We start from the raw sequence: 22,378 nt of genomic DNA, 5'->3' as shown, positions 1-22,378 counted from the left end.
TATCTAAGGTACATTGTAGAGTGACTCATGGGCAAATTTAAATGGTTTACTGATTGATCAGGATCCTAGGAGACATAAAGCGGGAAGAAGAAAGAGACAAGAGCATCTGAAGTAATATATGTAGATGAACTTGGGCTTAATGTGTGATGGAAATGGGCTTAAAGTGTGAAAATAATTTATTAGCTTATTGTAGCCACCCAAAGATCATATTCTTCCTAGTGGGCTCTGAAAAAAAATCATATGGAAGACCTAAGTTCTGTGTACATATAATCAGGCATTTTCCTTTCCAACCACGCCAGTGCTTATGGCAAGGTCTCATGGAAAGAACGTAAATTGCATAGGCTCAGCAATGCCTTTTGCCCATTTTCCTTTACTATGACCCATTTGAGTTTTGCCATGCTGAGTATGTAACCTACCAGCAGCAGACACCAATACTGAACACTGAAAAATACACCATTCATTGGTTGAACACGTGACTACTGAATTGCAAGGTGATAATTTCTAAAGCTTGTTACCAGGGAGAAGGAAAATGGAAATTTACCCCTAGGGAACTTGATTTAAAAAACCCTACAGCTATAGGTGTTTTTTCCCTGTCTGTGGTACCTTTATCAGCACCGCCATCCCAGGGATTATCCATCCACATGATACCACACTTCTTACTTCAGTCTAAGGAACCTGTAGTGCAGAAAAGGATACATGGCAACATGCTTATTAAAATGACATTTTTGACCACATTTCCCAACACTCAGATACTGTTGACATGTTAAAAATATGGAATGATTAAAGACACAGTCAAGTTGTCAAAAGTGGGAAAAAATACTGTTCAGTTGGGATACTGTTCCTTATACCTGAAGTTGCTGTTTAAGCAGTGAATTGATAATAGGTAAATGCTACTTTGTCTCCTATTTCTAGAATACATTGACCCAGGAACCAAATATTGTGAAGATGAGTGGCCTCTCTTTCACTGTTATACCAGATCACGTACTACCACACTGTTCTCTCACTTGAGGAATTTGTTCTTTTTCTGTAACCCTGGGGTTTTCTAGGTAAGAATTTCTGGTTCCCACAAAGATAAAACTTCCCACTGAATGCAAGTTCTCCAGGACAAGGACACATATAAAATTTGTACTAAGCTGGAACTTGTGACTATTATCTGGTCACTTTGAGCTCCTCATGTGGTGGAACAATGCATAAAGAAACGAGTTACATCACTAGTCCAAGTCATAGATCGATAGTACTTAAGGATCCAGAGTTGCCCCTACACTATAAAGATGAAGATGTTTAGAACTCAGGAAATTCACTGATGCTTCTCTTTGTTGTTCCTTGTTCAGTAAAGAAAACCAACAAGTGATAACAATCACTACAACACAGTTAGGATAAGGATAGCAAGAATTCCAAAAAATAAGAATGAAAATATGGCAAATGTAAGCCAGACCATCTGACATACTAGGAAAATATGTGGTGAACTAAAATAGGTAGAGGCAAGGACAATGATGAATGTAAGTTATGATCACAAGACCATATAAAACAGCAGAGACTGTATCTTATTTTGTCATCTCCCTTGCTAAAGCCTTCTAGGATATTATAACTGGCCTCCAACTTGAAGAATGGTGTCCATCCCCTTTGAGAGAAGGAGTGAGAATATCTTTATTCTCATAAAAAAGTGTAAGCTTAATATTGTAAAATGGAATCTATATACCATGGGAAGACATAAGTGCATTGAGTGGCACAAGAAGTAGACTGTATCTGACAAATCTTATTTGCCTATTTTGTTTTCCTTTACTGATTCTTTCCATCTGAATATACCTTCTACCTCTTGGACCATGCTGCCACAACTACAGCATAATCACTTGTTCTGAGACACCAAAGCATAATCAACCTGTGTTTTTTGTTTTGTTTTGTTTTGTTTTGTTTCTGGATCTTCTCACCATTTTCAATTTTTAGTGAAATGCCATAACAGGGTTTGTGGCATTATAAAATAATGAATAATCACCTATGTGATTCTCCAATACAAATTGGATGTGAGGAGAGGTTACTATTGCATGAGGTAAACTTCAACCAATTGGTAATAGGAGATAAGAGGGAGTTTGGAAAAGAAATTACCCTTCCTTCTCTTTCATAGGATACTCCAAAAGGCAGTTGCTCATTGGTCTGCATGTCAAGCAAATGTGACTGTGACCTACCTTTGTCTTGCAAATTGATACTTTTATAATTTCTTACACCTGTCTTTACTGCAAACTCTGAACATAAATTGTGAAGATTTCATGGACATTTGTCAGTTCCCAAATTAATACTTTTATAATTTCTTATGCCTGTCTTTACTGTAATCTCTGAACATAAATTGTGAGGATTTCATGGACATTTATCAGTTCCCAAAATTAATATTTTTATAATTTCTTACTCCTGTCTTTACTGCAATCTCTGAATGTAAATTGTGAAGATTTCATGGACATTTATCACTTCCCTAATGATACCCATGTAATTTCTTATGCCTGTCTTTATTTTAATCTCTTAATGCCATTATCTTTGTAAGCTGAGAATGTATGTCACCTCAGGACCACTATTGTACAAATTGATTGTAAAACGTGTGTTTGAACAATACGAAATCAGTGCACCTTGAAAAAGGACAGAATAACAGTGATTTTCAGGGAACAAGGGAAGATAACCATAAGGTCTGACTGCCTGCACGGTCGGGCAGAATAGAGTCATATTTTTCCTCTTGCAGAGAGCCTATAAATGGACGTGCAAGTAAGAGAGGTATCACTGAATTCTTTTCCCAGCAAGGAATACCCTGGAGAAGGAATGCATTCCTGGTGGGGGGGTTTATAAACAGCCACTCTGGGAGTGTCTGTCTTATGCAGTTGAGATAAGGAATGAAATATGCCCTGGTCTCCTGAAGTGCCCTCAGGCTTACTAGGATTGGGAAATTCCAGCCTGGTAAATTTTCGTCAGACCGGTTCCCTGCTCTAGAACCCTGTTTTCTGTTAAGATGTTTATCAAGACAATACATGCACAAAGGGACATAGACCCTCATTAGTAATTCTAATTTTGCCTTTGCCTTGTGTTCTTTATTGCTCTTTGAAGCATGTGATCTTTGTGATCTACTCCCTGTTCATACACCCTTTCCCCTTTTAAAATCCCTACTAAAACTTGCTGGTTTTGTGGCTCAGGGGACATCACAGACCTACCAATATGTCATGTTACCCCCAGAGACCCAGCTGTAAAATTCCTCTGTTTGTACTCTTTCTCTTTATTTCTCAGACCAGTCAACACCTAGGGAAAATAGAAAGGACCTATGTTGAAATATTGGGGACATGTTCCCCCAATATGCTTCCACACATGAATTTTGGAGAGGACATAAACATTCAAACTGTAGCAAATAATCTTCTGGATAGCTGTGTGTGACCTATCCCAAACTTTTCTGGTAATCAACTCCCTATTCTCCATTAAAATTCATATGATTAAATAAAAATCTTTAATTTTGTAATACCTAACACAAACTCTACTCACACTGATTTGTCCTAACCTAAAGGTGGGCATCTGAGCCAGACTAAGCTAATCTGAGTTCCTTCTTGGGCATTTATGAGCTGAAATGAAGAAAGACCTCAGTCCTGTGAGCTGAAGGTATAAGTTATAAAACCCAGAAATGGCCATTAACTATGTTTTCTGTCATAAAAAATATTTTTAATTGTAGGGAGAGAAAATTTGATGAGTATAAAGGAGCAGAGGTGAGAAATTGAGACAGATACTTGATTTTTGCTAATGCACAGTTTCTAGTCATTGACAAGGCTGACTTCTACCTTTTCCCTTAAGGCAGGCCTGATACAATATTTTCAGTCAATAAATTTCCAATTTTGCTTAAATTAATTTTAATTGTACTTTTATTAATCATATCTAGAAAAAAGGATTATATAAGCACTTAGCCCTGTCATTATCATATAGAATATACTTCATAAATGGCAATACACATATTTGTAAAATAGTTAATTCATTAAAAATAGTAAAAGGTAAAATTTTCAAAAATTTTCTGGGGCATACACGACAATTTTGTATAACTGCTCATTGTAGAAACACTTGTGTATTAACTACAACTCTAAAGGATTATTTGCGAGAATAATCTCCCTAAGGGATGAAACAGCTAACAATGGAGTCAAATAATGAGAAAGATGGATATTGACTTGGATGAGATCTCTTTCAACTCTTTCCCTGCTAGTGGGTATCCTAGCAGAAAGTGGCAAAGAAAATCCTAAGACATTTTCTAAAGAAATTATATATATATGTAAATTAAAGATAATTTCCAGGCCTTTGGTCTATATTTCATCATTTCATATGTTGACTTTCAGTGTCAAAGAAATGTTCAGCTTGAGTATTGGAAATTAAATTTTGCAGAAAGAATGTTTTCAAAGTTAAATGGATATAGGAATGTGACCACATAAGATGAAGCAATCTACTATGTCTTCAGTGACATTAAGGATTATTATCTTCAATTTTTGCTGCTAAAATAGTATTTGGGCATAAAAAATATATTCAGAGAAATAAACAAGTGAATAGCTGAGAAATTGTCATATAACAGTGACAGTTACAACATCATTTTATTGAACTTTGTACATTTTACACTCTCCTAGAAAAAAAATTAGAGATTTATAAAAAGCCATTGTTAGAGTAAAGTATAGTAAATGTTACAACACTTAATTTTATCGGGTAACTTAGTTATGTAACATAATATGATAGCAAATGCATAGTTAGCTCACAAAGCCATAATTATAAACTTGGAGGATGAAACATAAGTTTTCTTAATATATGAAAGACAATGTATTCTTCACTTGAGACAGAAGAACGTTATGCTCTCGTAATCTATGCTTTCAACACAACCACTCACAAAGAATGATTAAGAGACAGTTATTTGAAGATGATTACTGGAATCTAACTGATTATACAAGCTAAAGCACATACTAAAAAATATTGTTAATTTTGGCATTTTGAATTCAGTTAAAATCAGATCGAAGGAATTGCCCAAAAAGGAAATTAAAACTCCCAAATGCAAGAAAATAGTGCATTGTTGAAGGAGGTGTTCAAGGAAGGTACAGCAACAAGATATGGCAACATTAGAATCTGCCATATCTTCTCGTGTTTCTTATAAGAACACTCACTCTCTAAGACAATTTCCATCAGTTCTTAAGCATCTCATCCCTATTTACTAATTAATTTCTCCTTTCTCTACTAAGCCCTTTCACTTGTATCCTTGGAACACAAAGTTTATGTTCAGCCATAATCTCCCTGGGTACATTTCCTTCTCCTAGCCTCAGCTGGCTATGATGCTTGAAAACATATCCAAGTTCCCTCCCACGACACACAACACTGTGCTAGACCAGGGGATGGACCATACAACTTCCTTTATGGCCACCACCCAAACATTGCCATTTCTATCAATTTTCCGTCTTATAAAACATGAGTTCTGTTGAAAATTGTGTCATCCAAGTACATCACAATTACAACCGTTGCTGTGAGCTCTCATAGTCATTCTTTCTCTTCACTGAAGGCTTAAGCACTATGGCTGTTTTATTTCTCCACAGCTGCATCTATCCTCACATTCAATACATATTGTCTATATTGTTGGAAATGACACATCTAATACTATGGCCTCTGTGGTCCTTTGACCTCTTCATAGCCAGATACCTTTTCTTCCATCTCACTCCCAGGGTACCACAGCCTCCATCTCTCTGCATGAACTTATCTGCTTATCTCTCCATTTTCTTTGCAGCTCTCTCTTGCTTCCTTTGATTACTCTCCTTTCTGTTTCTCAAACAGGAATATTTTTATACATTATAAAGACTGAATTGGGCTAAAGGACTATTGCCCAGTGAAAGATGTTAATAACATCATATTTTACAGGCTCCTTAAATTGCCCATTGTAAGAAAAGTTTATTATTTGACTTAAAATAATAAAAGGAAACAGAACACAATTTTAAGTAGTATACATAACCCTGGGCAACAATCCTGACCGAGATTTTGGCCTTGTCTTTTTAATCATTTTCATTAGTCCCAACACTAATGGGAACACTGCTCTCCTCCCAAGCCTACAGTTCATATTTGTTAGATTTTTTTTTATTTCTAACTTTCCCTCAGAGGTGAGGGTTCAAGTTAGGCATCTCTGCTGGTGCAGGTACTAGTCTAGCCTTCTAGAAACTATTATTAAGTTTCCACAGTTCTGGGCCTGTTGACATCTTATTTTTGGCTTTGAATCTGGACTCTTTCAACTGAACAATCCACCTGTGATCCAGTCCAAGTTAAGATCTGATGAGAGGATCTGGACCTCTCTCAACCCCTCTGTTTCTGAGGTTAAGCTTTTGTTTTTAATATGTGGAGATTCAAATTAGCTGCTTGTTGAAGTTCAGAAATAAAGTGGTGATACAGTTTGGCTGTTTCTGCACCCAAATCTCATCTTGAATTATAGCTCCCATAATTCCTACATGTTCTAGGAGAGACCCAGTGGGAGGTAATTGAATTATGGGGCAGGTCTTTCTCATGTTGTTCTCCTGACAGTGACTAAGTCTCATAAGATCTGATGGTTTTATAAGCTCTCTTGTCTGGTGCTATGTAGGATGTGTCTTTGCTTATCCTTTGCTTTCTGCCATGATTGTGAGGCCTCTCTAGCCACATGGAACTGTGAGCCCGTTAACCCTTTTTGCTTTTTAAATTATGCAGTCTCGGGTATGTCGTTATTGGCAGCATAAGAACAGACTAATACAAATGGAGATTTCCTGCTTTCTTTTAGAGTTTAAGATAACCTGTTGACTCTTTAGTCAGATGGAGATCTGCTGGTCTCTATGAGTTTTAGTAACTCATGTGTTTTACTATGTTATTATTGTTGTAGATATATCTGTATCTAATTTTTTATTGTTTTTAGAGACACAACTATTACAATAATTGTCCTAGATCTGAATGTGTAAATTCGTTATCTTAATTCTTATGTTATGCTTTATGACTAGTTTCTTCTCAGTGTAATTACAGTTTCCTTATAAAGATTTTTTTTTTACGATACCAACAAACTGCCCAAATATAACTACGTATGTAAAATAATAGTTGCATCTTTTCCTTTGAATTTTAAGTTTATTGTGTGTATCCAGTATTTTATAGAATATAAGCATTATTAAAATCTTCATTTTCATTTTTCATTACTTGGAAATTGTCATGTATTTCTTGCTATTTTATTTATTTTATTTTATTATAGCATTGTATGTTTTTATCATGTACAACATACTGTTTTGAAGTACACACACTCACACACACATACACACACACATTGTAGAATGGTTAAATATAGCAGTTTCTCAAGAAACTAAAAACAGAACTACTATATGATCCAGCAATCCCACTACTAGGTTTATATCCAAAATAATTAAAATGAGCATATTGAAGAAATATCTGCACTCTCATGTTTATTTCAAAACTATTCACAATAGCCAAGACATGGAATCTATCATTAGTTCTCCTTTAATTATTTGGTAGAAAACATCAGAGAAGCCATTTAGTCCTTGGCTTTTCTTTGTTGAGGGCTTTTTGATTATTGATCCAGTGTCCTTAGTTGTTATTGGTCCATTCAGGTTTTCTATTCATGATTCAGTCTTGGTAGGTTGTATGTTTATATGAATTTATCCATTTCTTCTAGGTTATCCAATTTATTGATATATTATTTTCCAAAGTAGTGTCTTATGAGTGATTCTTTGTTTCCTCCTGTGGCATCCATTGTTGTGTCTCTTCTTTCATTTCTAATTTTATTTGTTTGAATCATCTCTCATTTTTTCTTAGTAACTGTAGCAAAACGTTTGTCTATTTTGTTTATCTTTTTAAAAAAATGACAGTTTTCTTGATGCTTTATCTTCTCCATTTTATTCATTTCTGACCTAATCTTTATTATTTCCATTCTTCTTCTGACTTTGAACTTAGTTCATTCTTTTTCTAGTTCCTTAAGATCTATAGTTTAGTTGTTTATTTGAGCTTTTTCTTCTTTTTTAATGTAGGCACTTATCACTATACAATTTCCTCTTAGAGAAGTGTACTGAGAGTATTTCCCTCTTAGAAAAATACTGCTTTTTCTGTATCTCATAAGTTTTGATATGTTTTCTTTTTATTGTAATTTGTCTCAAGATGTTTTCTATTTTTTTCTTTTGATTTCTTCATGTTCCATTGGTTTTCAGGAATGTTGTTTAATTTTCATGTATTTGCGAATTTTCTAACTTTCTTGCATTATTGATTTCTAGTTTCATTCAGTTGTGATGGAAAAGGTAATTAATATGACCTTAATCTTCTTGAATTTGTTAAAACTTGTTTGTGACCTAAAATATGATCTATCCTGCAGAATGTTCCATGTAGTCTTCAAGAAATTATGTATTATGCTGCTGTCTGGGGGAATATTCTCAATATGTCTGTTAGGTCCATTTAGTCTGTTGCTTTGTTGAAGTCCCATATTTCCTTTTTTATTATCTCTCTGGCTATTTTATCTATTGTTGAATGTGTGGTAACAAAGTCTGTTTGTACTGCTATTGTATTGTGGTCTATTTTTCCTTTAAGTTCTTTCAATGTTTGATTTATTAATATATATTAAGTGCCACTAATAGGTTCCAAAATCCCAACAAGAATTCTTTATATATCTGAATCCAAATACTTTTTCTGATATAATTATTATGAATTTTTTCCCTAGTCCATGGCATATATTATTCATTTCTTAATAATTTAGTTTGATGAGCAGAAATGTTAAGTATTCATTGGAATCAAATATGAATGTTTTTAGGCTTAGAGTTTGTGCATATGTGTGTGTACTATCTATAAAACCTTTGCCTACCCTGAGTTGTAAGATTTTTCTAGAACTCATATGGCTCCAGTTTTTACATTTATATTTATGCTCAAGCACAAATGGCTTTTTTGATGGTATGAAATGAAGTCTAAGTGCATTTATTTTTAATATGTGCATTCAGTTTTTCAAGTACCGTTTGATGAAAATAGTATGTTTACCCTACTGATTTATATTGGTGCCTTTGTTGACAACTAATTCATGATATATGGTTCGACTTCTACAATGTTGATTCAATTTAAATGATAGTTGCCTGTTATTATGCAAATATGTCATTTTCTTTATTAATGTAGTTTTGTAGTTAATATTGAAATCAGGTAGATTTGAGAAAAAGTTAGATTTTTTTTTTCCTGTATGTTTTTTCTTCCTACTTTCTACATTGTTTTCTTATCTATTGTTTTCAGCAACTCGATTTTCTTTGAGGTTGCATTCTTTGGAATTTACAAAGCTTCTTGAAACTTTTAATTTAGAATTTGTAGTAAATATAAGACATTTTTTGGTAATTTTTTTTTCAGGTATTATATCTCCTACATATTTAAATTTTGTTTCAATAACTAAATATATTTTATTAAACCACTTGATATTGTGAATGTGATTCTATTCATCTTTTACAAAATTTGTTCTATTTTGTAGATTATATACTCTATTAGTCAGTGTTCTCTACAGGGACAGTACTATATATTTGTCATGTAATATTAGCAAGGACAAAGTTCATAGCAGTAGAGAGAAAGAAATGGAATGGTTTGGTAAAATGGACTAAAAATATAGCATACAAGTGTAGGAGAAAAATTAAATTGAAGCAATAATAGAAAAAGATATTTAGGATACAAATGTTTTTGAAGCCACCTAAGATTATGACTTCAAAAACTTTGTGAATTATAATGCCATTTACTGAAATGAGGACCCATGATTAGAAATCAAGGCACAATTGGAGATAATATGTACCTAATACCTGATATGGTGCAACTGAATCTGGAATTGTGTGGAAAGATGAGGGACGGAGATAGGAGAATAGCAAACATATAGATAGTACTTAAAACCATGAATCTGGATGAGGTGACTTATTAAATGAACACGGTGAAAATAATATCACCTATTTGTAGGTTTTTTCTGAGAATTGACAAAATTAATATAAAGTTACTTGAACAGTGTCTGATTCAATTAATGTTAGTATTTTTATTTTTTATATTTTAATAACTGATTATATGTGAGTAGTAAGAAATAGTAAGTTTTTTTTTTTTTTTTTTTTTTTTTTTGAGATGGAGTCTCGCTCTGTCACCCAGGCTGGAGTGCGGTGGCGCAATCTCGGCTCACTGCAAGCTCCGCTTCCCGGGTTCACGCCATTCTCCGGCCTCAGCCTCCCGAGTAGCTGGGACTACAGGTGCCCGCCACTGCGCTCGGCTAATTTTTTTGTATTTTTAGTAGAGACGGGGTTTCACCATGGTCTCGATCTCCTGACCTTGTGATCCGCCCGCCTCGGCCTTCCAAAGTGCTGGGATTACAGGCGTGAGCCACCGCGCCCGGCCAGAAATAGTAACTTAAAATATGTCAGTCTCCTGCTGCATAACCTATCACATTTGCATTATATAAGACTCTGAATTAGCTGAGTAAACTTCAATGTCTTTGCTAACATTATATCATTATGATTCTTACAGAGTTTCTATAAGGGTTAAACAAATTAATGCACATAAACATCTGCAAAGTGTCGAGTACATAGTAAAATCCCCCTGTCTATCTCCCTTTCTATATCTAGAATACACATATATATACACACACATACACATTAGGCTGCATTAGAAATATTTTAGACTGTACTCTATATTAGAATGTATACATATTTTACATTCTTTATATTAGTATACATTAGAATGTATACATATTAGAATGTATACATATTTTACATTCTTTATATTAGTACTGCCACTACTACTAACTATATGTTAGAACTGTTCTAAGAACTGAGGATTCTGCCAAAGAGAGCACTAGTTTTTCATATTATTTGTAATGTATCATTAACATTTAATAATTGTACATATTTTGTGAGCTACACTGTGATGTTTCAATACATGTACACATAGTATGATAATCAAATGGGAGTAATAATCATATTCATTATTCTAAACATTTATTATTTCTTTGTAATAACAACACTCAAAATCTTTTCTTCTAGTTATCATGAAATACATTGTTATTTATATTAATACATAAAATACATTGTTATTTGCTACAGTCACCCTTTGACTAGAATAAATTCTAGCCTTCAATTAATATAAGGCTAGAATGTATTCTTTCTGTCTCAGTGTAATTTTGTACCCATTGATCAACCTCTCCCTATATTCCATTCCCTTCTACCCTCCTCAGCCTCTGGCAACCACTATTCTACTCTCTACTTCTTTGAAATCATTGTCTTTTAGATTCCATAATGAGTAATATCATGCATGTTCGTGTTTCTGTATCTGGGTATCACTTAACACAAGGAGAGCAACAGTTTTAAGAAAAGATCATATGTCCATAAAAAAGACTAAATAGAGAGGTCAAATAAGAGTTATTTAAAATTTAAAGAAATTGTGTTTAATATTCACCAATGAAGCTGAAAAGATGTCTAAAAAGATACAGAAAATAAATATTACCAATTAATTTGTTAATATGGAAGCCTTATATGTGGTCATAAAAATTAGTTTCTTGAAAAGATAGAAGCAGAACCCACATAGCTAGACTCTTAGCAACTATTTATTATAAATCATTGACTAAAGTTATTTCAATTAAAAAAAACATGGATTTTGAAGACACTTTCTTCTAATAAATGATGTTATTTTCAATAAGAATTAGGAGGTAATTGCACTTAACATTTTTGTTAGCAATTTTCTTCTTGACTTACTTAGGGACTCAGTCTGGAATGATGTTATTATATAATTCAGCTTTACATGAGTAACAGGTCAATGATAAATGGTGAACACTCAACAAGCACTGTCATCAATAGCTTTATGTACAATTTATCATTAAAAAGCTTCTTAACTAACTGAGACACATTTTCTCTGTCTTCTTAAAGGAGGGCATATTAAATTAAACCCCTTTTATAACTTTTAAACTTTCTTTAAGAAGTAAATTTTATGGTTTATATTTCAGGTTTCACATAATATGGTGAATATCCATAACATTAACATTATTTTTACAATGATAAAACTAAGCCTATAGAGAGTAATTTAATATTTGTTTACTAAAAAAATTACTGAGCAAAACTGAGTACTTGAAAATATCAACTATAAGGTTGTAATAGGATATATATAGATGGTAAGAAAGTCAGTAAAGTGAAGCAAATTAATATATCTAGACATCTCATGTACAACATGAGATCTCTAGGTATATTAAGAAATGTACTGTGTTGGGGATTCTTTCTAGATGCATAAATTTTAGCTACCCTTACCAAAAAAACAAACAAACAAACAAACAATAATGTGAGGGATAAATAAATTAAGCCTTTGAACAACTTTTATATTTGGCTTCAAAAAAGAAATAAGGTATCAAATGTATATCAGTTCAAATTAATTTCTTTACATTTTTGGAGAATTAGAATGGATCTAGTTTAGTTTTAGTCATAACTTGGGCATGGATAATCTTGAAATTATTAAATTTAAATACTCTATGTTTAATATTCTATGTTAAATAGTATATCATCAAATCATTCAACTATTAGCTAAATATTTTTCAGTAGTTACTCTTTGCCAGAGTCTGCACTAATAGCTTTATATGTACCTGTAAATATCTCCTTTCAAAACCTTATAAGGTATATGCCTATGGCGAATACCCAAAAAGATAGCATTATGTTAATTTTACAAATGAAGAAAGTAAGCTTACAGAGGGTAATTCACCAGTTATTGACTAATAAAATTACTGAGCAAAACTGAGTACCTGAAAATATCAACCTAAATATCTAATATGCTTTACTGATTTTATCTGAATTTTAAGAAAGTGTGTGTCTGTGTGAACATCTAAGTGTGTATATAACATATTTCGTGTTGTGCAGATACAGCTTGATGACTGCCTTTTAATTTTGTCTAGTGTATGTTGTCGTCTATAGTTGGGATGCCTTAATTCACACGAACTATTTATTTTAATATTGCATTTTCATATAAAAACAATTATTATTGAATCCGCCTCTGCCACATTTTTTTAATGAAGATAAAATCTCCAAGTGGTTGGGATATCATTCTCTGAAGTAACATTGCAGCCTTGAACTATTAAAATGTGCTGTGGCAAATTTCTGGTTGAGATAATGAAGCTTAAGTTTCGAGCCTCTTACTTGCATATATCTCTTCCAATGACGTAGGACGGTCCTAGTAATGTGTTCATGTGGTCAGTTTGTCCTCCCAGTTTTGGGACACTAAAATTGTATAATCGTGTGGTCTCACAAGTACTAGTATTCAGTGCTAACTAATAACATTGACACCTTTGTTGGATCCACACAGTTCGGATACTTCTGACAAATCTCACAGAGTTTTGTTTTTGTTTTGCTTTTTGTGGCTCCTAAGACTTTCCTGTATTTCCAGACTTCCATATTTCTTACATAATTGAAAGAACAACGTATTTTAAAACCATTATTGAATTGATGTAAAACTGAAGATACAAATACTCTAGTCCTGACTCTGTCACCAACTCTGTGTGATTTAAAATAAATTACTTCTCTGAGGCTTTGTTTTCCCAGCTGTAGTTACTGGTATTCTCTTCTGTTCTGAGAGGTTATGTCTTCTCTCAGGGTGCAATTAATGTTAACATTAGGGTGGTCTGGCTACAGATAATTTTGCTTTTTAATTTTTTTCTTATTTCCCATACTTCTTTTTGTAGTGATTTGTCAATAGTTTGTATTTTTAAAAAATACTTAAGTAGTGTTAATTATATTACCATAGTTGTGCAACAGAGCTCTAGAACTTTTTCATCTTGAAAAACTGAAACTCTATCAATTGAAATATAGTTCTCCATTTCCCTCTCCTCCAAGCCCCTGGCAACCACCAACTTTCTGTTTCTATTAGTATACTTTATATACATGGAATCACACAGAATATGTCTTTTCTTTTTTTTCATTATTATGCTTTAAGATCTAGGGTACATGTGCATAACGTGCAGGTTTGTTACATATGTATACTTGTGCCATGTTGGTGTGCTGCACCCATCACCTCGTCAGCACCCATAAACTCGTCATTTACATCAGGTATAACTCCCAATGCAATCCCTGCCGACTCCCCCCTCCCCGTGATAGGCCCGGCTGTGTGATGTTCCCCTTCCCGAGTCCAAGTGATCTCATTGTTCAGTTCCCACCTATGAGTGAGAACATGCAGTGTTTGATTTTCTGTTCTTGCGATAGTTTGCTGAGAATGATGGTTTTCAGCTGCATCCATGTCCCTACAAAGGACACAAACTCATCCTTTTTTTAATGGCTGCATAGTATTCCATAGTGTATATGTGCCACATTTTCTTAATCCAGTCTGTCACTGATGGATATTTGGGTTGATTCCAAGTCTTTGCTATTGTGAATAGTGACACAATAAACATACGTGTGCATGTGTCTTTATAGCAGCATGATTTATAATCCTTTGGGTATATATCCAGTAATGAGATGGCTGGGTCATATGGTACTTCTAGTTCTAGATCCTTGAGGAATCGCCATACTGTTTTCCATAATGGTTGAACTAGTTTACAATCCCACCAACAGTGTAAAAGTGTTCCTATTTCTCCACATCCTCTCCAGCACCTGTTGTTTCCTGACTTTTGAATGATTGCCATTCTAACTGGTGTGAGATGGTATCTCATTGTGGTTTTGATTTGCATTTCTCTGATGGCCAGTGATGATGAGCATTTTTTCATGTATCTGTTGGCTGTATGAATGTCCTCTTTTGAGAAATGTCTGTTCATATCCTTTGCCCACTTTTTGATGGGGTTGTTTGTTTTTTTCTTGTAAATTTGTTTGAGTTCTTTGTAGGTTCTGGATATTAGCCCTTTGTCAGATGAGTAGATTCCAAAAATTTTCTCCCATTCTGTAGGTTGCCTGTTCACTCTGATGGTAGTTTCTTTTGCTGTGCACAAACTCTTTAGTTTAATTAGATCCCATTTGTCAATTTTTGCTTTTGTTGCCATTGCTTTTGGTGTTTTAGACATGAAGTCCTTGCCCATGCCTATGATGTGAATGGTATTACCTAGGTTTTCTTCTAGGGTTTTTATGGTATTAGGTCTAACATTTAAGTCTCTAATCCATCTTGAATTAATTTTCGTATAAGGAGTAAGGAAAGGATCCAGTTTCAGCTTTCTACTTATGGCCAGCCAATTTTCCCAGCACCATTTATTAAATAGGGAATCCTTTCCCCATTTCTCATTTCTCTCAGGTTTGTCAAAGATCAGATGGTTGTAGATGTGTGGTATTATTTCTGAGGACTCTGTTCTGTTCCATTGGTCTATATCTCTGTTTTGGTACCAGTACCATGCTGTTTTGGTTACTGTAGCCTTGTAGTATAGTTTGAAGTCAGGTAGCGTGATGCCTCCAGCTTTGTTCTTTTGACGTAGGATTGTCTTGCCAATGTGGGCTCTTTTTTGGTTCCATATGAACTTTAAAGCAGTTTTTTCCAATTCTGTGAAGAAACTCATTGGTAGCTTGTTGGGGATGGCATTGAATCTATAAATTACCTTGGGCAGTATGGCCATTTTCATGATATTGATTCTTCCTCTCCATGAGCATGGTATATTCTTCCATTTGTTTATGTCCTCTTTTATTTCACTGAGCAGTGGTTTGTAGTTCTCCTTGAAGAGGTCCTTTACATCCCTTGTAAGTTGGATTCCTAGGTATTTGATTGTCTTTGAAGCAATTGTGAATGGAAGTTCATTCCTGATTTGGCTCTCTGTTTGTCTGCTACTGGTGTATAAGAATGCTTGTGATTTTTGCACATTAATTTTGTATCCTGAGACTTTGCTGAAGTTTCTTATCAGCTTAAGGAGATTTGGGGCTGAGACAATGGGGTTTTCTAAATATACAATCATGTCATCTGCAAACAGGGACAATTTGACTTCTTTTCCTAACTGAATGCCCTTGATTTCTTTCTCTTGCCTGATTGCCCTAACCAGAACTTCCAACACTATGTTGAATAGGAGTGGTGAGAGAGGTCATCCCTGTCTTGTGCCAGTTTTCAAAGGGAATTTTTCCAGTTTTTGCCCATTCAGTATGATATTGGCTGTGGGTCTGTCATAAATAGCTCTTATTATTTTGAGATATGTTCCATTAATACCAAACTTATTGAGAGTTTTTAGTATGAAGGGCTGTTGAATTTTGTCCAAAGCCTTTTCTGCATCTATTGAGATAATCATGTGGTTCTTGTCTTTGGTTCTGTTTATATGCTGGATTACGTTTATTGATTTGCATATATTGAACCAGCCTTGCATCCCAGGGATAAAGCCCACTTGATCATGGTGGATAAGCTTTTTAATGTGCTGCTGGATCTGGTTTGCCAGTATTTTATTGCGGATTTTTGCATCAACATTCATCAGGGATATTGGTCTAAAATTCCCTTTTTTTGTTGTGTCTCTGCCAGGCTTTGGTATCAGGATGATGTTGGCCTCATAAAATGAGTTAGGGAGGATTCCCTCTTTTACTATTGATTGGAATAGTTTCAGAAGGAATGGTACCAACTCCTCCTTGTACCTCTGGTGGAATTCAGCTGTGAATCTGTCTAGTCCTGGACTTTTTTTCGTTGGTGGGCTATTAATTATTGCCTCAATTTCAGAGGCTGGTATTGGTCTATTCAGGAACTCCGCTTCTCCCTGGTTTAGTCTCGGGAGTGTGTAAGTGTCCTGGAAATTATCCATTTCTTCTAGATTTTCTAGTTTATTTGCATAGAGGTGTTTATAGTATTCTCTGATGGTAGTTTGTATTTCTGTGGTGTCAGTAGTGATATCCCCTTTATCATTTTTTATTGTGTCTATTTGATTCTTCTCTCTTTTCTTCTTTATTAGTCTTGCTAGTGGTCTATCAATTTTGTTGATCTTTTCACAAACCAACTCCTGGATTCATTGATTTATTTGGAGGGTTTTTTTTGTCTCTATCTCCTTCAGTTCTGCTCTGATCTTAGTTATTTCTTGCCTTCTGCTAGCTTTTGAATGTGTTTGCTCTTGCTTCTCTAGTTCTTTTAATTGTGATGTTAGAGTGTCAATTTTAGATCTTTCCAGCTTTCTTTTGTGGGCATTTAGTGCTATAAATTTCTCTCTACGCACTGCCTTACAAGAGACCCTGAAGGAAGCACTAAACATGGAAAGGAATAACCGGTACCAGCCATTGTGAAAACATGCCAAAATGTAAAGACCATCCAGGCTAGGAAGAAACTGCATCAACTAATGAGCAAAATAACCAGTTAATATCATAATGGCAGGATCAAGTTCACACATAACAATATTAATCTTAAATGTAAATGGACTAGATGGTCCAATTAAAAGACACAGACTGGCAATCTGGATAAAGAGTCAAGACCCATCAGTCTGCTGTATTCAGGAGACCCATCTCACATGCAGAGACATACATAGGCTCAAAATAAATGGATGGAGGAAGATCTACCAAGCAAATGGAGAACAGAAAAAAGCAGGGGTTGCAATACTAGTCTCTGATAAAACAGACTTTAAACCATCAAAGATCAAAAGAGACAAAGAAGGCCATTACATAATGGTAAAGGGATCAATTCAACAGGAAGAGCTAACTATCCTAAATATATATGCACCAATACAGGAGCACCCAGATTCATAAAGTAAGTCCTTAGAGACTTACAAAGAGACTTAGACTCCCATACAATAATAATGGGAGACTTCAGCACCCCACTGTCAACATTAGACAGATCAACGAGACGGAAAGTTAACAAGGATATCCAGGAATTGAACTCATCTCTGCAGCAAGCAGACCTAATAGATATCTACAGAATTTTCCACCCCAAATCAACAGAATATACATTCTTCTCAGCACCACATCACACTTATTCCAAAATTGACCACATAATTGGAAGTAAAACACTCCTCAGCAAATGTACAAGAACAGAAATTATAACAAAAATTATAACAGAAATTATAACAAACTGTCTCTCACACCACAGTGCAATCAAACTAGAACTCAGGACTAAGAAACTCAATCAAAACTGCTCAACTACATAGAAACTGAATAACCTGCTCCTGAATGACTACTGGGTACATAACGAAATGAAGGCAGAAATAAAGATGTTCTTTGAAACCAATGAGATCAAAGATACAACATACCAGAATCTCTGGGACACATTTAAAGCAGAATTTGTCATTTCATGACCAGCTTATTTCACTTAGGAATTATGTCTTCGAGTTTCATTCATGTTGTATCATGTGACAGAGCTTACTTCATTTTAAGGCTGAGTAATATTTCATTTTATATATTTATATGTCACATATATTTATATATTTTTTATATTTATATGATATATAAATATAAACATATATATTTATATTTATTATAATTTGATTTATAATTTTATATAAATTTATTTATAATTTTATTATAATATATTTATATATTATATAAATATATTAAAAATGAATATATTTATTTTTATATTTATATATGTTTTATATATATTTATATGTGACATATAAATATATAATGAAATATATGTGCATTCATATATATATACACCATATTTTCTTTATACAATAATCCATTGATAGATATTTACACTGTTTTCAAATTATGTCTATTGTGAATAATGTTACAAATATCTCTTTGAGAGCCTGTTTTCAATTCTTTTGGATATATGCCCAGAAGTGGTATTGATGGATCATATTGTAATTATATTTTTAATTTTTTGAGCAATCTTCATACTGTGTTCCATAATAGCTGTACCATTTTACATTCTGCCAACAATGCACAAGCATTCCAATGTCTCCACATCCTCCAAAAGAAAAAAAAAAAAAAAAAACAGACATGATGCATGCACCTGTAGTCGCGGCCTCTCAGGAGACTGAGGCAGAAGGATCACTTGAGCTCAAAAGAGTGGCACTGCAGTAAACCATGATCATGCTGCTGCACACCAGCCTGGGTGAAAGAGCAAGACTCTCTCAAATACATACATACATACATACATACATACATACATACATAGTCATTCCATTGGATGGGTGTGAAGTGTTACCTCGTTGTCCTTTTGATTTTTATTTCTGTTTCATCACTAATAAATACCAACACTTATTGGCTATTTGCATAGCTTCTTTGGAGGAATGCCTATTCAAGTCTCGCCCATTTTTAATTTCTGCAATTGAGTTGTAGGTGTTCTTTAAATAATCTAGATGTTAACTCCTTATCATATGTGTAATTTAAAAGATTTCCTTCCATTTGGTAGGTTGGATTTTCACTCTGTTGATTGTGTCCTTTGATGCAGAGAAGTAAGTTTTTTGTTTTCTTTTGTTTTTACATTTTAAGTACTAGAGTGTATGTGCACAACGTGCAGATTTGTTACGTATGTATACATGTATCATGTTGGTGTGCTGCACCCATTAACTCATTTACATTAGGTGTATCTCCTAATGCTATCCTTCTCCCACCCCCCACTCATGACAGGCCCCGATGTGTGATGTTCTCCTTTCTGTGTCCAAGTGTTCTCATTGTTCAATTCCCACCTAGGAGTGAGAACATGTGGTGTTTGGTTTTTTGTCCTTGCGATAGTTTGCTGAGAATGATGGTTTCCAGCCTCATCCATGTCCCTACAAAGGACATGAACTCATCTTTTTTTTATGGCTTCATAGTGTTCCATGGTGCGTATGTGCCACATTTTCTTAATCCAGTCTATCATTGATGGACATTTGGGTTGGTTCCGAGTCTTTGCTATTGTGAATAGTGCCACAGTAAACATACGTGGATGCACAGAAGTTTTTTTTTTTTTTTTTAATTTTGATGTAATTCAATTTATCGATTTATCTTTTTGTCTGTGCTTTTAGTATCATATGCAATAAATCCTTGCCAACCCCATGTTATGAAACATTTCCTCTTGTGTTTCTTCAGGAATTTTGTAGTTTTCGCTATTACATTTAAGCCTTTAATCTATTTAATTTTTATAAATGGTGTAAAGTAAGGGTCCAACTTTATTCTATTGTATGTGGATATATAGTTTTCTCAGTACCATTTGTTAAAGAGAATATTTCTCGTTGTGTGTATTGGCATCTTTGTCAAAGATAATTTGATCTTATATTTGAGGATTTATTTTGGGCTCTCTATTCTGTTCCATCAGGCTCTATATATATCTTTATGTCAATACCACCCTGTTTTGATTACTATAGTTTTGCAATATATTTTGAAATTAGACATTTCCATACTTCCTATAAGCTTATATTACTTTTTATTTTACTAATATTTATACTAAGATATAATTCACATAACATGAAATTTAAAATGTGCGATTCAGTGGTTTTTTAGTATATTCACAGAATTGTGCAAACATTATCACTATCTAACTTCAGGACATTTTAGTTTCCTCAGAAAGTTTCAAATAGATGAGACATTTCAATATGTGATTTTTTTATGACTCACTTCCTTCACTTAGCATGCTTTCAAGACACACCCATGTTGTAGCATTTATCAGTACTTGACTGCTTTTATTGCTAACTACTATTCAATTGTATGGATAAAGCACGATTTGTTTATCGACTTATCTGTTGATGGACATTTAAATTATTTCTACTTTTTGGCTATTATTAATAAGAATAATGCCATGGCTGGGCACAGTGGCTGACACCTGTAATCCCAGCATTTTGAGAGACTGAAGTGGATCACTTGAGATTGGGAATTTGAGACCAACCTGGGCAACACAGAAAAACTTTGTTTTACAAAACAAACAAACAAACAAAAATTTTTAGTTAGCCACGTGAGGTGGCATGTGCCTGTAGTCCTAGCTACTAGGGAAGCTGAGGCAGGAGAATTGCTTGAGCCCAGAGGGTTGAAACTGCAGCGAGCCATGATTATACCACTTTCTCCCAGCCAGGCTGACGGGGAGATCTCATCTAAAACAAAAAACAAAAATCAGAATAATTCAATGGAGTTACTTTAATGCAAGAATTAAAAGGGACCTGCTAAACCATTTCCTGCCAAAAAACTACATCCAAATTTATAACTTTTAAATTAAGCATAACACATTAGTCATCATTTCAAAATATGTAAATATTTAACTGCAATTTAATTCTAATATTAACTCTCAATTTTAGTTCTAACAGTGAACTTCGGATAGAATTAAATAGGTCAGTGTTTCGTAAACACTAGCCCACCAATGTGGGGCTTACTGGCTCAGAATCAGCTAAAAAATATGTTAGAAAACACGACTCATAGGCCTTATCCCACAAAGTTCCAATTCTCTGTGTTGGTAGGATTAGTATATCACTCAGTGTTCTCTGAAGAAAAAGAGCAATAAAGAACAGAGAGAAAGAGAGAGGGACAAATTTTATTTTAAGTAATTGGCTCACACAATTATGAGAGTTGGCAAGTTTTAAAAATGTAGGGTAGGTCAGTAGGCTGGAAACTCAGGCAGGAATTATCATTTAGACTTAAACATCATTCCTTCTTTTCTAAGAAAGTCAGTTTTTGCCCTTTTAAGGCCTTTAATTGATTGAATGAGGTTTATCCTTTACTTGTAATTTCCTTTACTTAAAGTCAACTAATTGCTGTCTACACACCTTGTTTTCTCTTAATATGTCTACACGTATAACTATTTTCCATGAAAAAGTACTTGGGAGATGTATATGAGACAAAAATTTGAAAAGGTGCTTGCAAGGAGGAAAGAGATTCAAAATTTTTCACATTAGAGGAGAAAGATAACCATTTGTTTCCCACCCCACCCATCTCCCGCTGGTGCACACTTCCTCTTAACTGCTACAGGTGGATGTCAACAGTACTACTAGTGAGAGGAAATGAATGGAAATATTCTCCAGGTAGAAATTATTCCCCTAAGTCCAAGTGGCAATTTCAGTCTGAATTATGGCTAAGGTTCTAGAGGAAAATTTCCCCTTACCTTCTGCATATACGGAAGCTGAAATAACTATGAAATTATATCAGTAAGTACAATAGTTCAATCCTGAAGACCTTCTCTCCTGTAGATATGGTGAATGTCATGCAACTTTTGTATCTGTAAACACATTTATCTAATTAATGTGCTACTAAGCAGATGAAAAATCAGCATGATATAACACAGCTAGAATAAGATTTTTGAGAACAAGTGAAAATAGAACCCTGTTCATCTTATCAGTATTTTAAAAATAGATTTTTTGGAATATGTTTTAAAAACCTCAACACAATTGCAGAAATAATTCATAAGGTCCTAGAACAAATATCACTCATTGAAAACTCCAATATTATTAAATTATTTTGAAAAAGCACTTTTTCTCAAAACCATTGCTGATCTTAAGAAACAAAATTTATTTCTATCCCGACGAGAACTTGCAGGCATTTAATTCAAGGCATGTGAGTAAAAAATACGTTTATGACTGACAAAAAAAAAAAAT

This window comes from Macaca mulatta, chromosome 5 (genome assembly GCF_049350105.2).
Source record: "Macaca mulatta isolate MMU2019108-1 chromosome 5, T2T-MMU8v2.0, whole genome shotgun sequence".
NCBI lineage: Eukaryota > Metazoa > Chordata > Mammalia > Primates > Cercopithecidae > Macaca > Macaca mulatta.
This window is presented reverse-complemented; position numbering follows the sequence as displayed.